Below are 12384 nucleotides of genomic sequence, written 5' to 3'. Positions count from 1 at the left end.
CTCACTGCAACCTCCGCCTTCTGGTTTCAAGCAATTCTCCTGCCTCAGCCTCCCCAGTAGCTGCAATTACAGGCATGTGCCATCATGCCCAGCTAATTTTTTTTTTTTGTATTTTTAGTAGAGATGGGGTTTCACCATGTTGGCCAGGCTGATCTTGAACTCCCAGCCTCGTGATCTGCCCACCGTGGCATCCCAAAGTGCTTGGATTATAGGCATGAGCCACCACAACCAGTCTCACCATTGTCTTTCTATTTTTGAATACAGAATTGATCTCAGTCATTCTGTGGAGTTCATCATAACGCAGATGTCTTGGGATTTTCCGGCTTTCATGGGTCCTCTTCCATTACAGTTATTATATAATTGTTTGAGCTCTGTTTTGCGTTGATCCAGAATAATTGCCGTTTTGTACCAGGCAGTCCTCCCCCGGCATTTCTGAGGATCCCCAAGGAATGCTTTCATGTTCCCACATCTGTTTTAAGAGTATTCCCTTGGGAGCCTCCTCCTAAGTTCTCTGGCTGGACATCTTTCATTGCCCTCATTAGCCCTAGTTCTTTTACTGGAGACCTGGAGGTGAGAGCAGAAAAACATCATAGGAAAACCTGGACCCTAAATCCTGGACTTCACATGTTTTAGAGCTCATACATTGTGCTCATGAGCACCCCAGCTGGTGACCTTTCTCTCCTGCCATGGTGTTGTGGGCTCTGCCCGTTTCCCATGTCGGTGGTTTCTTTGACTATCTCTCCTCCAAATCCCAACTTCCACTTTGTTCCAGAGAGGGAGGAGAATCCTTTCCTCTCCATCACACAGAAGTATTCTTCAGAGAGATGCATTTCTTCCCTCCGTGGAGACCTTTTCAGAAGAGATTTCGGCCAGGCACAGTGGTTCACACCTGTAATCCCAGCCCTTTGGTAGGCCAAGCTGGGCTGATTGCTTGAGGTTGGGAGTTCAAGACCAGCCTGTCTAACATGGTGAAATCTCATCTCTGCTAAAAATACAAAAATTTACCCAGGCATAGTGGTGAGCACTTGTAATCCCAGCTACTCAGGAGGCTGAGACATGAGAATCACTTGAGCTGGGAGGTGGAGGTTGCAAGTGAGCTGAGATTGTGCCACTGTACTTCAGCCTGGGTGACAGAACAAGACTCCATCTAAAAAAAAAAAAGAAAGAAAGAAAGAAGAGGAAATTGCTTCCCCTCTTCTTAACTGAAATGTCTCCAAGAGTCCAAGAGTGTCCTCCCAAAACAAAAGAAGTTTTCCCTCCTCTTTTCTTCAGACCCACTGTGATGAACTCAATTTCTGTCTGATGAGTAGCTAAAAAAAATACTGGTGGCTTTAAAATACCTGCTTGTCCCCCACTTTGAGTCTATAAGGTAGCAGAAAATATCAGAATTCAGTTTCACAGCACAAATGAATAAATGAATGAACCTCCTCTATATATGGTAAAATAAAATGATCTGTATAATTTCATGTAGCACATATATGTAGCATATAAATATATGTACTTTTCTCTATATAGCATATCATACAGTAAAATATTATAGGGCCAGGCATGGTGGCTCATGCCTGCAATCCCAGTGCTTTGGGAGGCTGAGGCAGGAGGATCACTTGAGGCCTGAAGTTTAAGTCCAGCCTGGGAAACATAGTGAGACCCTCTCTCTACAAAACATTTAAAAAAGCCAGGTGTGGTGGTACCCACCTGTGTTCCTAGTTGCTTGGGAGACTAAGGCAAGAGGATTGATTGAGCCTAGGATTTGGAGGCTGCAGTGAGCTATGATTGTGCCACTGTACTCCAGCCTGAATGACAGAGCAAGACTCTGTCTCAACAAATAAATAAATAAAATAATATATTGACTTACCTAAAAACATTGACATGTCATTGTTAGTGGCTCATGTCTTTTTTACTTCACGGGGATCCAGACCGAATGTTGGTTAGTCTCTGTTTCAGAAATGCTGGGCCTAAGAGCCAGGTGCTGATGCCTGAAATCATTAGATGAATTTCCGATTAGGCTTCTTGGCTTCACTTGTACTTTTCCATGCCCACAGCCTGGTATCCTCCTCCCATGTTAGCCAGTTCTAGTATTTAAAAATGATCTCCACAGTCCCTAGGACTGAGGGTAAGGGAGGTGAGCAGTGAGGATGGGACAAGTGTGGGCATTGATCGATGACATCCTCTTCCTGGAAGAGTCTTCCAAGTGTCTGCCTTATCAGTAGCAGGTTATTCTAGGCTTCTAAGTCTGTGGGGTGTGATGGTGTTAATAACATCCTGTGCTGAGTGGACACAGGTGGAGGAAGTGGATACCCAGGAAGCTGGAGGAAGGGAAGAGAGGCATTGAGTGGGTTCACAGGCTGAGAAAAGCACTTTGATGTGCTAGTGGGATCTGGTGTTAGACTTTGGCTTTGAGGTCCTTTCGGCGGTAACAGCTATGATCAAAGAACCGGTGGCACTGGTGATGGTGGTGAGAATACCTGTTTATGTCTTTTTCTTTGCTACTTTTTTATAGTGAAGGTCATAGCTTCATTTTTTACATTTAAAAATATATGTAAGAGAATAAAAATAGATCCCGTCACTGAAAAATTTCATCAAAAAATATCTATGGAGCTTCACCTATGGCTAGATTCTAGGTTCTGGGAATAGAGGGGGAACAAAACAGACACACTCCCTCCTTCCTGGAATTTATGAACAGATGAACAAATGAATAAGATATTTTCAGATAGTGATAAAGGCAAGGGCGAAAATAAAAGAGAACATACAAGTATCTTGGTGAGAGGTTAGTTTAGCAAGAGGTGATCATTATTCACATTTGTGTGTGTGGTTTTCAAGGTCTTTTCCCCCTTCAGTATCTGTCTTTCTCCTTGCATTCTGATCTAATTATGCATCATCTGTCTAAAAATGAGATCATGATGTATGCTCTGTGTTGTAACCTTATTTTTTTCACTTACTTGGGAACATCTTTCTGTTTCATTTATTCATCGGCATCATTATTTTTACAGATGCAGAGCAATTCATCACATAGACCATACCATACTTACATAACCAGTTCTTTATGATTGCACCTAGGTGGCTTCCATTGTGTTGAAAAGATGCTGTGTCTGGAAACTGTCCCTTTCCTTCCATTGCCACTACTACCTCCCTGGCTCAGGTTTGGGAGGTGGCAGGTCCCTCGCTTGGACCATCGAAGTAGCCTCTTAACTAGTCCTCTGGCTTCATTTTATACTCCTCTGCCAAGGTCTTATATTTCTGATAATGCTACTCTTCAGTTTCCAAACTACCACTGGCTTTCTATTGCTTGTGCAATAAACCTAAACATCTTGGATTTATGATGGTTGGGTTGTACACTAGTAAAACTGGATGGCTTGAATAAGCACATGAAAAGATGCCAAACTCCCTTAGTCATTAAAAAAAGGCAAATCAAAACCACAATGAGATACCACTTCACCTTTATTAGAATGGCTGTTAAAAACAACAATAACAACAATGGAAAATAACAAGTGTTGGCAAGGATGCAGAGAAATTGAAACCCTTGCACATTGCCGGTGGGAATGTAAAATGTTGCAGCCGCTACAGAAAACAGTACCGTGGTCCCTCAAAAAGCTAAACAGAATTCCTATACAACCCAGCAATTTCACTTCTAGGTAGATAACCAAAAGAATTGAAAACAAGGACTTGCACAGATCTATGTTTATTGGCATCAATGTTTATTGGCTATTGCAACACAATAGCCAAAATGTGGAAACAACCCAAATATCCATCCACCAATGAATGGAGAAAGGGAATATGGAATATTCATACGATCAGATATTACTTAGGTGTACAAAGGAATGAAGATATGGTACATCCCTCAACACAGATGAAACTTGAACACATTATGCTAAGTGATATAAGCCAAACACAAAGTGATAAATGTTGTACAATTTCACTTACACAAAATATATAGATTAGGGAAATTTATGGAGACAGAAAGTAGATTAGAGATTACCATGTTCCTGGGAATGGGGAGTTATTGCTTAATGGGTACAGAGTTTCTGCCATGGTGGAGTGAGTTTTGGAAGACAGAAAGAGTTTCAAGACAGTGATGATGGTTGTACAGCAATGTGAATGTAATTAATGCCATTGAATTGTAAACTTAAAAATGATTAAAATGGTAAACTTTATATTATGTATATTTTAGTATAATTAAAAAAAACCTGGATGAGATGTCCATCCCTGTCTCCATGACTTCACTCACATAGCTTGCTGTAGCTGGGGCACATTTTTCTTGCATCTCTGCCTATTGAAATCTCATTCTGTTTTCAAGGCTTATCTCAAATAGGACCTCCTTCCTTGATGACTTTTCGAACTTACTGTCTCCCTATGTGTTCTCAAACCAATGTGATCTTCCATTTGTTTGAGCTCTCAGACTATGTTCTACGTCTCTTTAGGGCTGTTTCTTTGCCTTCATCACCTACTAAGCTGTAAGTTCTTTGACTAGAGGGACCTTGTTTTATTCATCTTTGCATTATTCACCCAATAAATATTTACTGAGGCCATGCTATATGGTAGCCTGGAATATAATGCCAGTACGCTGTAAAAAGTCAATGACTGTTCAATTAAGTTGGCATGTCATACATGGTCTGGACCTCAAATTTTCTGAGGACTTTCAGAGTGTGTAGCCTTAAGGAGGAGTCAGTGTCCTTACTACTTAGTCTTGTTGGCTCTCATTCTTGTTAGTGGACTATAATAGGTAGTTTTTGCTTTCTTCTGGGAACAATATATCATTCTTGATTTTGGGAAATCAATTTATTTCTTCTTCCTTGACTCCAACCCATGTGATTTGAGTGACCTGCTGTGCTTTTACATTATCTTTCTCTCTTGGTTACTGTTGATTGGTCCAAAGTGAACACCTGACGCAAGCTGGACCAATCAGAGCTTTGCTCTAAAATTTTTGAAACCAGAACACAGAGGAGAGCATGGGGAGTTGAGAAGCCCCATTGTCACCTGTGTTAGAAGCTGGCATGCAGCAGAATAGGATGTGGCTGATGCACAGAGAGAAGAAGAGAGAAGCAGAGAGAAAAAGCCACTGGTACCAGTTGTATCAGAGACCCATCTGCATCTTTGTTCATTTCAGAGCTTGATGTTTCAACACTTCATTGTCCTTCTCGAGGCAACAAATTCCCCTTTAGTCTAAGTTAGTTTTAGTTTAGACTGTCGCTTTCAACCAAATTGCTGCACCTCTCTGAGCTTCAGTTTCCTCATTATAAAGTATTGATAATGACCCCTTCCTCCTATTTTAAAAATTTGATGCATATAAAGTGCTTATGATGGTTCCTGGCACATTTACCTACCCAATAAATGTTAACGACAATTACTATTTGAATCAGCATTCATAGTGCCTGGAGATGATGTGAATGAGAACACAAGTCTATCAAATAAGAATAGAAATGGTTCTGATTTTTCTTTAAGCTCTGTCCAAGAGAGAAGGGCCATTTTATTTTTCATGATTTTAGTACCTCTTTGCTTTATGTCCTTGTAAGGCCTAGACATGCCTCCTTCATTGATGACAAGGAGTTCTCACCACTGTTAGCCAGTTCTTATTGTGGTGTCTCCACTCTAGGGGTCTGAGACACAGATGGGCTTGTTCCATACTCGAAAGGAGCCTTGCCTCACTACATTCCCATTTGGCTCCAGCTGATAGACACTCAGTACACAGTTACAAGGCTTAATTGCATTCCGCTTGTATGTTGCCAAACACTAAAACCTTGTTGTTGGAGTTAAGTGTTTTGGGAAATGTTCTGTAATAGTTCACCAACCGAGACTTCAAAAAGTTAGAATTACTGAATAAGCTGCCAGATCCGAGCTTGATCTCCATTTGTCCTACCTGTGCTCACTGGAGAGGAACATGTTGAAACCTTCCCTGTGAGTTCCGTGAATTCATTTAAGAAATATTCTGTCCCTGCAGTGGCATTTAGTGGTACATAGTAGGCTCTCAATTGTGGATTAGCTGATGGGGGTGGCCAAGTATACATATTCAACAGGTTACAAGAAGAGTTATGAATATTTATGAAGGCAGTTATGATGTGTACTGAACAAATGTTCAAGTTACATACGACTTCACCTTGGGGTGGGGCTTGACGTTTGCATGTATTATAATTAGGTCTTACGTGTCAAAACGTATTTGTAGGAAGAAGGCACTCATATGCACAGCCTCTGTAAACTGGCCAGAATCAGTCCTTGGCTGGTGGTCTTTTTATTAGGAGAAAGTTATTGAAATCAGTTTCTTGGCTAATCCAAGCTGTAGCTATGGCTGGTGGAATGGGAACGGTGTTGGGGAGGATCAGTCAGTGTCTGGTGGTTGGTAAGTTGCAGTTGCTTTAACATTGCTTATCTCAAGACCCTTGCTTGTTTAGCTGCTAGAGAAAAAGAAAAACCTAGTGGCAGTTAGAATACAGTTTATTCTTTAAGTGTAGGACTGTGTGACTTAACCCTTTCCTGGCATGGCCTTAGGCCCTGTTTATAACTTGGTATCTTACTGCTACAAAGAATTCATTTGGTCGGTCTCGTGATCTCTATTTTAATATGAACGCTGGTCAGTTGTGTCTAAACTACACAAAAGAGGGCGTATAACAACCTCCTGTTCTTGTCATGGCTGTGAACTTACTTAAGGTTTTTCTGGGGGTCTCTTTGGCCAAGAGGGGGTCTGTTCTGTCAGTGGGGCAGGGGGCTTAAGAATTTATTTTTAGTTTACATAGCATGTCTCAGTTTGGACTGGCCATGTGTCAAGGGCTCAGTAGCCACCTGTGGCTAATGACCACCATGTTGGATGGTGCAGCTCTAACCCATCGCTCACCCTGCAGACAGAGCAAACTTTCTAAAATGTAAATATCACCAGTTTTCTCAACAATTTAGAACATACTCCTGCATACCCCTGGCTTCCTATTACTCTCAAGAAAAATTCTTCAAGGCTCCTTGTTATTTATTTCCAACTCACCCCATAGCTTCACGTTGGACCTTCTAGCCCTAACACCCTTCTTTTTTCTCCCCTAATATATAATTGTTTTTCAGGTCACCATGACTTGGCACAGGTGGTTTTCTCCACATGAAATGCCATTCCTGTTCTCTTGTTCTTTCTTCACCTGGAAAACTCCTCTTCTCCCCTCAAATACCTTCTCACTTATTATACACAACCTTCCAGGATTCCTCTGGGATGGGTTAGTCCAACCCTCCTGTGGATCCATATGAAACGTTGAACACAACTTTTATCATATTTGTTGGTAGCTGCCTATGTGCTCACATCTCTCACAAGGTCAAACACTTCACCAGAGCATGGATCATGGCGCATTTCCCTTTCTGCTCCCAGTACCTTCCTCTCTCAGTGCCTGTCAAATATTTGACATGTACTATTAGACCCAACTCCTTCCATTCATTTGTATTACTTGCCTGGTCTTGGTCGAAATGTAGATTTGGGACCGTTATAATCTAGCTCTCTGATTTTATAGATGGGAAAACTGAAGCCCTAGAGGAAAAGAAGACTCAATGTATTACCATCTGACCCACTTTCTGGCTAGCCCTGTTCATCTATCTGCTGTTCTTCACTGGTGAGTTTTCTGAAAATGTAAAATGTCATTAACTTGAAGAAGAGATGAGGAGGCCAGTTGGGCTACTTTATGCAGTCAGTGGTTCATGAAATCATAAAGTGTAAATAAAATGTTTGTAAATGAGGCCGCATGTCAGATGCCCTAGAGTTGCTAGATGTGTAATGCAATCCTCTTACAAGTTCTGGTATAATGAGAAAAGAGTGTTAAATTTATTGTCTTTGTAAATTTTTATCCTTGTCGTACTCTGTGGGAACTGCTTTACAAGTGAGATCCAGCTGCTGTTTTAGCAAACTTGGGTGGTGATGTTTCTGTGTCACCCCAAGTAAAAATGGTTTGGGGTGGATGATCTGCTTTTTGATCCCCTGAAGCCTCAACTCTCTTTTTGATCATGGGGTGGGGTTGGGGGAAAAAGAGAAAGAGAAAGAGAGAGAGAGAGAGAGAGAGAGAGAGAGAGAGAGAGAGAGAGATTCAGAATGTGCTTAGAAAAACCAGTTTGTGGGGTGAACTAAAGAACATTGCAGAGTTGCCAGGCATGGTGGCTCACAACTGTAATCTCAACACTTTGGAAGGCCAAGGTGGGTGGATCACGAGGTCAGGAGTTAGACACCAACGTGGCCAATATGGTGACACCCCGTCTCTACTAAAAATACAAAAATTAGCCGGGCATGGTGGCATGTACTTGTAGTGTCAGCTACTCAGGAGGCTGAGGCAGAAGAATTGCTTGAACCCAGGAGGCAGAGTTTGCAGTGAGCTGAGATCATGCCACTGCACTCCAGCAGCCTGGGCAACAGAGTGAGGCGAGACTCTAAAAAAAAAAAAAAAAAAAGAACACTGCAGAGCATTATTTCATGTTCCTTAATTTAGGTACTTGGCCATTTGACTCCCATTAAACTGGAAGTTGCATGTTTAAAAACAACCTCTATGTAAAGTTAAGCTTTTTATGCACAACTTTGGTGCATTGTTTCTCTTGGCAAACTCACTTTTGTTGGGACAGAAGCTAGAGCGCCAAGGAGGAGGCAGAGGAAGGGTTAATTAGGAGATCAGTTGCCTGGGGTCATTTAATGCAAGGAAGAGAACTTGTCTTTCAGTATCTGAGAGCATCACGGGTACAGGGAGAAGAATGCCAATTAATAGGCATTCTTGGTGCTCTAGAATTAATATTAGGAGATTTAAAGATGACGCATTGGAAGCTTATCAGAGGTAACACTGGGGATGAGAAGACAAGAATACCACTATTATCCTTCTCATATTCTGTAATGCCCAACTTCTCTTGGGTTTCTTGGCTTGCCTGACACCAGACACGTGGTCTCTTTCTCAGTATAGACTGAATGAGGGTGCCAGGGTCAATCCACACCCAAACTACTCGTAAAGCTTCAAACAGACTTTCGCTAAGATAGCTATAAATATAAGTTCTAATTTTTTTCTGCTCCCTAATGGATCATCTTGTGCAACCCTTCCACTTTGAAGACCACTGAGCTAGGAAATTTACTTACCCAGCACCTCTTTTCACAGTGGTAGAGACATGAGGGTTGGCTCTCATAACAATCCCCACCTTGCATTTTTTTCATGCTCTTTTAAATCCAAATTGGCACTTTCACACCTGCTGCAAAATGGAGTGATAAAACATCTGTGTTCTTGGTCTTTCCCTTTTCTCTTGATTGATATTGTGAATTTAACTCAGGATTTTGCTTTAGCATTACCTGTGTGATATATCCCATGATAGTGCCTTCCTCTATGACCTCGCTCGCCCTCTTAGAGGAAAGGGTCTAGAATTTGACTATGCTTATATACAGATCTCTTTTCTTTCTCCTGTTGCATTTATTAGGAATCATTTTGTTGCAAGTGAAGGAAACCAAATTAAATCTGGCTTCAGCAGAAAGAGAAGTTGTCAGCCACCATAACCAAAAGTTCAAAGATCTGGCTGGAGAGCCAGGTGCCCAAATGATGTGAACAAGATTGGATCTCTCTTTTGCTGCATTTCTTGTCTTTGTTTTCCTCTCTTTGTTGGCCATTTCTCTCTGTGTGCTGGTTCTGAGAAGCAGTAGGTTTATTTCATCCTTAGCGTCAGCAGTGCCAGAAGAAAGAGGGCTTCTTTTTCTCTCTTCTAGTTCCAACAGAAGTTCAGGAACTGAGTTTTGTTGGATTACTCTGGATGTCCATCCTGAACCACTGGCTATGATTAGGGAAGTGTCATGCTTGGATTTTCCAGGTCTTGGTCACATGTCCACACGTGGCACTGTATTGAAGCACTGCTCAATCCACAATGAATGAGAGTCAGGAGGAAGGGGTTGCTGCCTAAAGAGGGAGTGGGCAGGCACAAGCTACATGTGTGTTCCAACTTTGAGTGAGGACTTTCTTTGACAGAGTCTTAACCAAGGGTTGGAATGATACAGTCCTTTGCCTGAATTACAGCTTTCATTTTGCTATGTAATGGTGAAGCTAACTATCTGGAGGTAGTTCAAAACTTACAGATTAAGGGTACACAAGAATGTTCTCAATTAAGAGATCATTCATACAGGTCCCAGGCCACCTACACTTCTGACCAACTTGCTACAATTTGGGGGTTCCCGTTAGCTGCTCTGGTTCATTAATTCATCACTGATTCCACAGAAATACAAACTATCATCAGAGATTACTACAAACACCTCTATGCACGTAAACCAGTAAATCTAGAAGAAATGGATAAATTCTTGGACACTTACACCCTCCCAAGACTAAACCAGGAAGAAGTTGAATCCCTGAATAGACCAATAACAAGGGCTGAAGTTGAGGCAGCAATTAGTAGACTACCCACCAAAAAAAGTCCAGGACCAGACAGGTTCACAGCCAAATTCTACCAAACACACAAAGAGGAGCTGGTACCATTCCTTCTGAAACTATTCCAAACAATACAAAAAGAGGGAATCCTCCGTAACTCATTTAATGAGACCAACATCATCCTGATACCAAAACCTGGTAGAGACTCAACAAAAAAAGAAAACTTCAGGCCAATCTCCAAGATGAACATAGATGCAAAAATTTTCAATAAAGTACTGGCAAACCGATTGCAACAGCACATCAAAAAGCTTATCCACCATGATCAAGTAGCCTTTATCCCAGGATGCAAGGCTGGTTCAACATACGCAAGTCCATAAAACGTAATCCACCACATAAATAGAATCAAAGACAAAACCACATGATTATCTCAATAGATGCAGAGAAGGCCTTCGACAAAATTCAACAGCACTTTATGCTAAAAACTGTTAATAAACTAGGTATTGATGGAATGTATCTCAAAATAATAAATGCTATTTATGACAAACCCACTACCAATATCATACTGAATGGGCAAAAACTGGAAGCATTCTCTTTGAAAACTGGCACAAGACAAGGGTGCCCTCTCTCACCATTCCTATTCAACATAGTATTGGAAGTTCTGGCCAGAGCAGTCAGGCAAGGAATAGAAATAAATGATATTAAATTAGGAAAAGAAGAAGTCAAGCTGTCTCTATTTACAGACGACATGATTGTATATTTAGAAGAACCCATCGTCTCAGCCCAAAATCTCCTTAAGATGATAAGCAACTTCAGCAAAGTCTCAGAATTCACTATCATATATATCATATTTTGTTGAGTTCTTATCTGTGTATAAGACAGAACAACCCACAGGACTCAACAAAGTATGATATATATGATTATAATTTTATTATAAAGGATATAAATCAAGATGATCCAAATTAAGAGTAACCGGGTGCGGTGGCTCCAGCCTATAATCCCAGCACTTTGGGAGGCCGAGGCAGTGGATCACTAGGTCAAGAGATCGAGACCATCCTGGTCAACATGGTGAAACCCCTTCTCTACTAAAAATACAAAAATTAGCTGGGCATGGTGGCACAGTCTGTAGTCCCAGCTACTCGGAGGCTGAGGTAGGAGAATTGCTTGAACCCAGGAGGCGGAGGTTGCAGTGAGCCGAGATTGTGCCATTGCACTCCAGCCTGGGTAACAAGAGCGAAACTCCATCTCAAAAAAAAAAAGAGTAACACAGAGTGAGTCTGGGCGAGTCCAAAATATGGCGCTTCCATGTCTTTAGAATAGCGATATATGATTATCACATAGGGAAGCTCACTGGAGTTTCAGATGTTCAGAGTTTTGATTAGGGCTTCATCATGTAGATACACTCGGTTGACTCAATTGGCTGTGTGATTGACCTCCACCCCCAACCATCCTTCTGTCCTCAGATCACAGGAGGATGAAAGGATATAACATAGTTAAGAACCCCAACTCGCTAATCACATTGTTGGTCTTTTTGGCATAACCAGCTTCCAGCATAAAACTATCTAGAGACCCACTGTGGATCACCTCATTAGCATAAACTTAGGGGTGTCGGAGGGGCCCACCATGAATAACAAAGAAATTCTTCTCACTCAGGAACTTCTAAGGGTTTAGAGCCTCCCTCCTGGAAACTGGGGATAAAGACCAAGCCAATTCTTTAAGATACACCAGTCTTCTGTGCTGGATCCCAACTTCTCACTAATCGCTGTCCAATATTCCGTCTGCTCTGCTGCCACCACTTCTGGACCCAACGCCAACTTGGGCTGAGGCTTTCAGCCTCTTCCTCTCTCAGCCTGTCGGAGAGAGGAGGTCTCTTTTGGGATCTCCTCCTGAACCCGACTGTCCCCTGTTCCCAGCCCTTCTTTCCTTTCTTTTCCTCCCAAAGCTGGTGACTTTGGAAGAGGTTCTTCATTGGTAAAATGTAGGATATGGATTGGTTTCAACTCAGCTGTTACTTCTTCTAGGAAGCCTTCTCTAGAGGACTTTTTTTTTTTTTTTTTTT

The 12384-nt window shown here is 41.7% G+C and overlaps 1 long non-coding RNA gene across 1 annotated transcript in view; it reads left to right on the top strand.

Moving 5' to 3' along the window:
* LOC119468452 overlaps positions 1 to 12384 on the top strand; it is a 219333-nt gene that overhangs the window by 33264 nt on the left and 173685 nt on the right. The window contains exon 2 of the long non-coding RNA XR_005197132.1: positions 7473 to 7571. This is a non-coding gene — a long non-coding RNA (uncharacterized LOC119468452). The remainder of the gene's footprint in view (positions 1 to 7472; positions 7572 to 12384) is intronic.

Source organism: Cebus imitator, unplaced genomic scaffold (genome assembly GCF_001604975.1).
Source record: "Cebus imitator isolate Cc_AM_T3 unplaced genomic scaffold, Cebus_imitator-1.0 Scaffold434, whole genome shotgun sequence".
Taxonomy (NCBI): domain Eukaryota; kingdom Metazoa; phylum Chordata; class Mammalia; order Primates; family Cebidae; genus Cebus; species Cebus imitator.
This window is presented reverse-complemented; position numbering and strand designations above follow the sequence as displayed.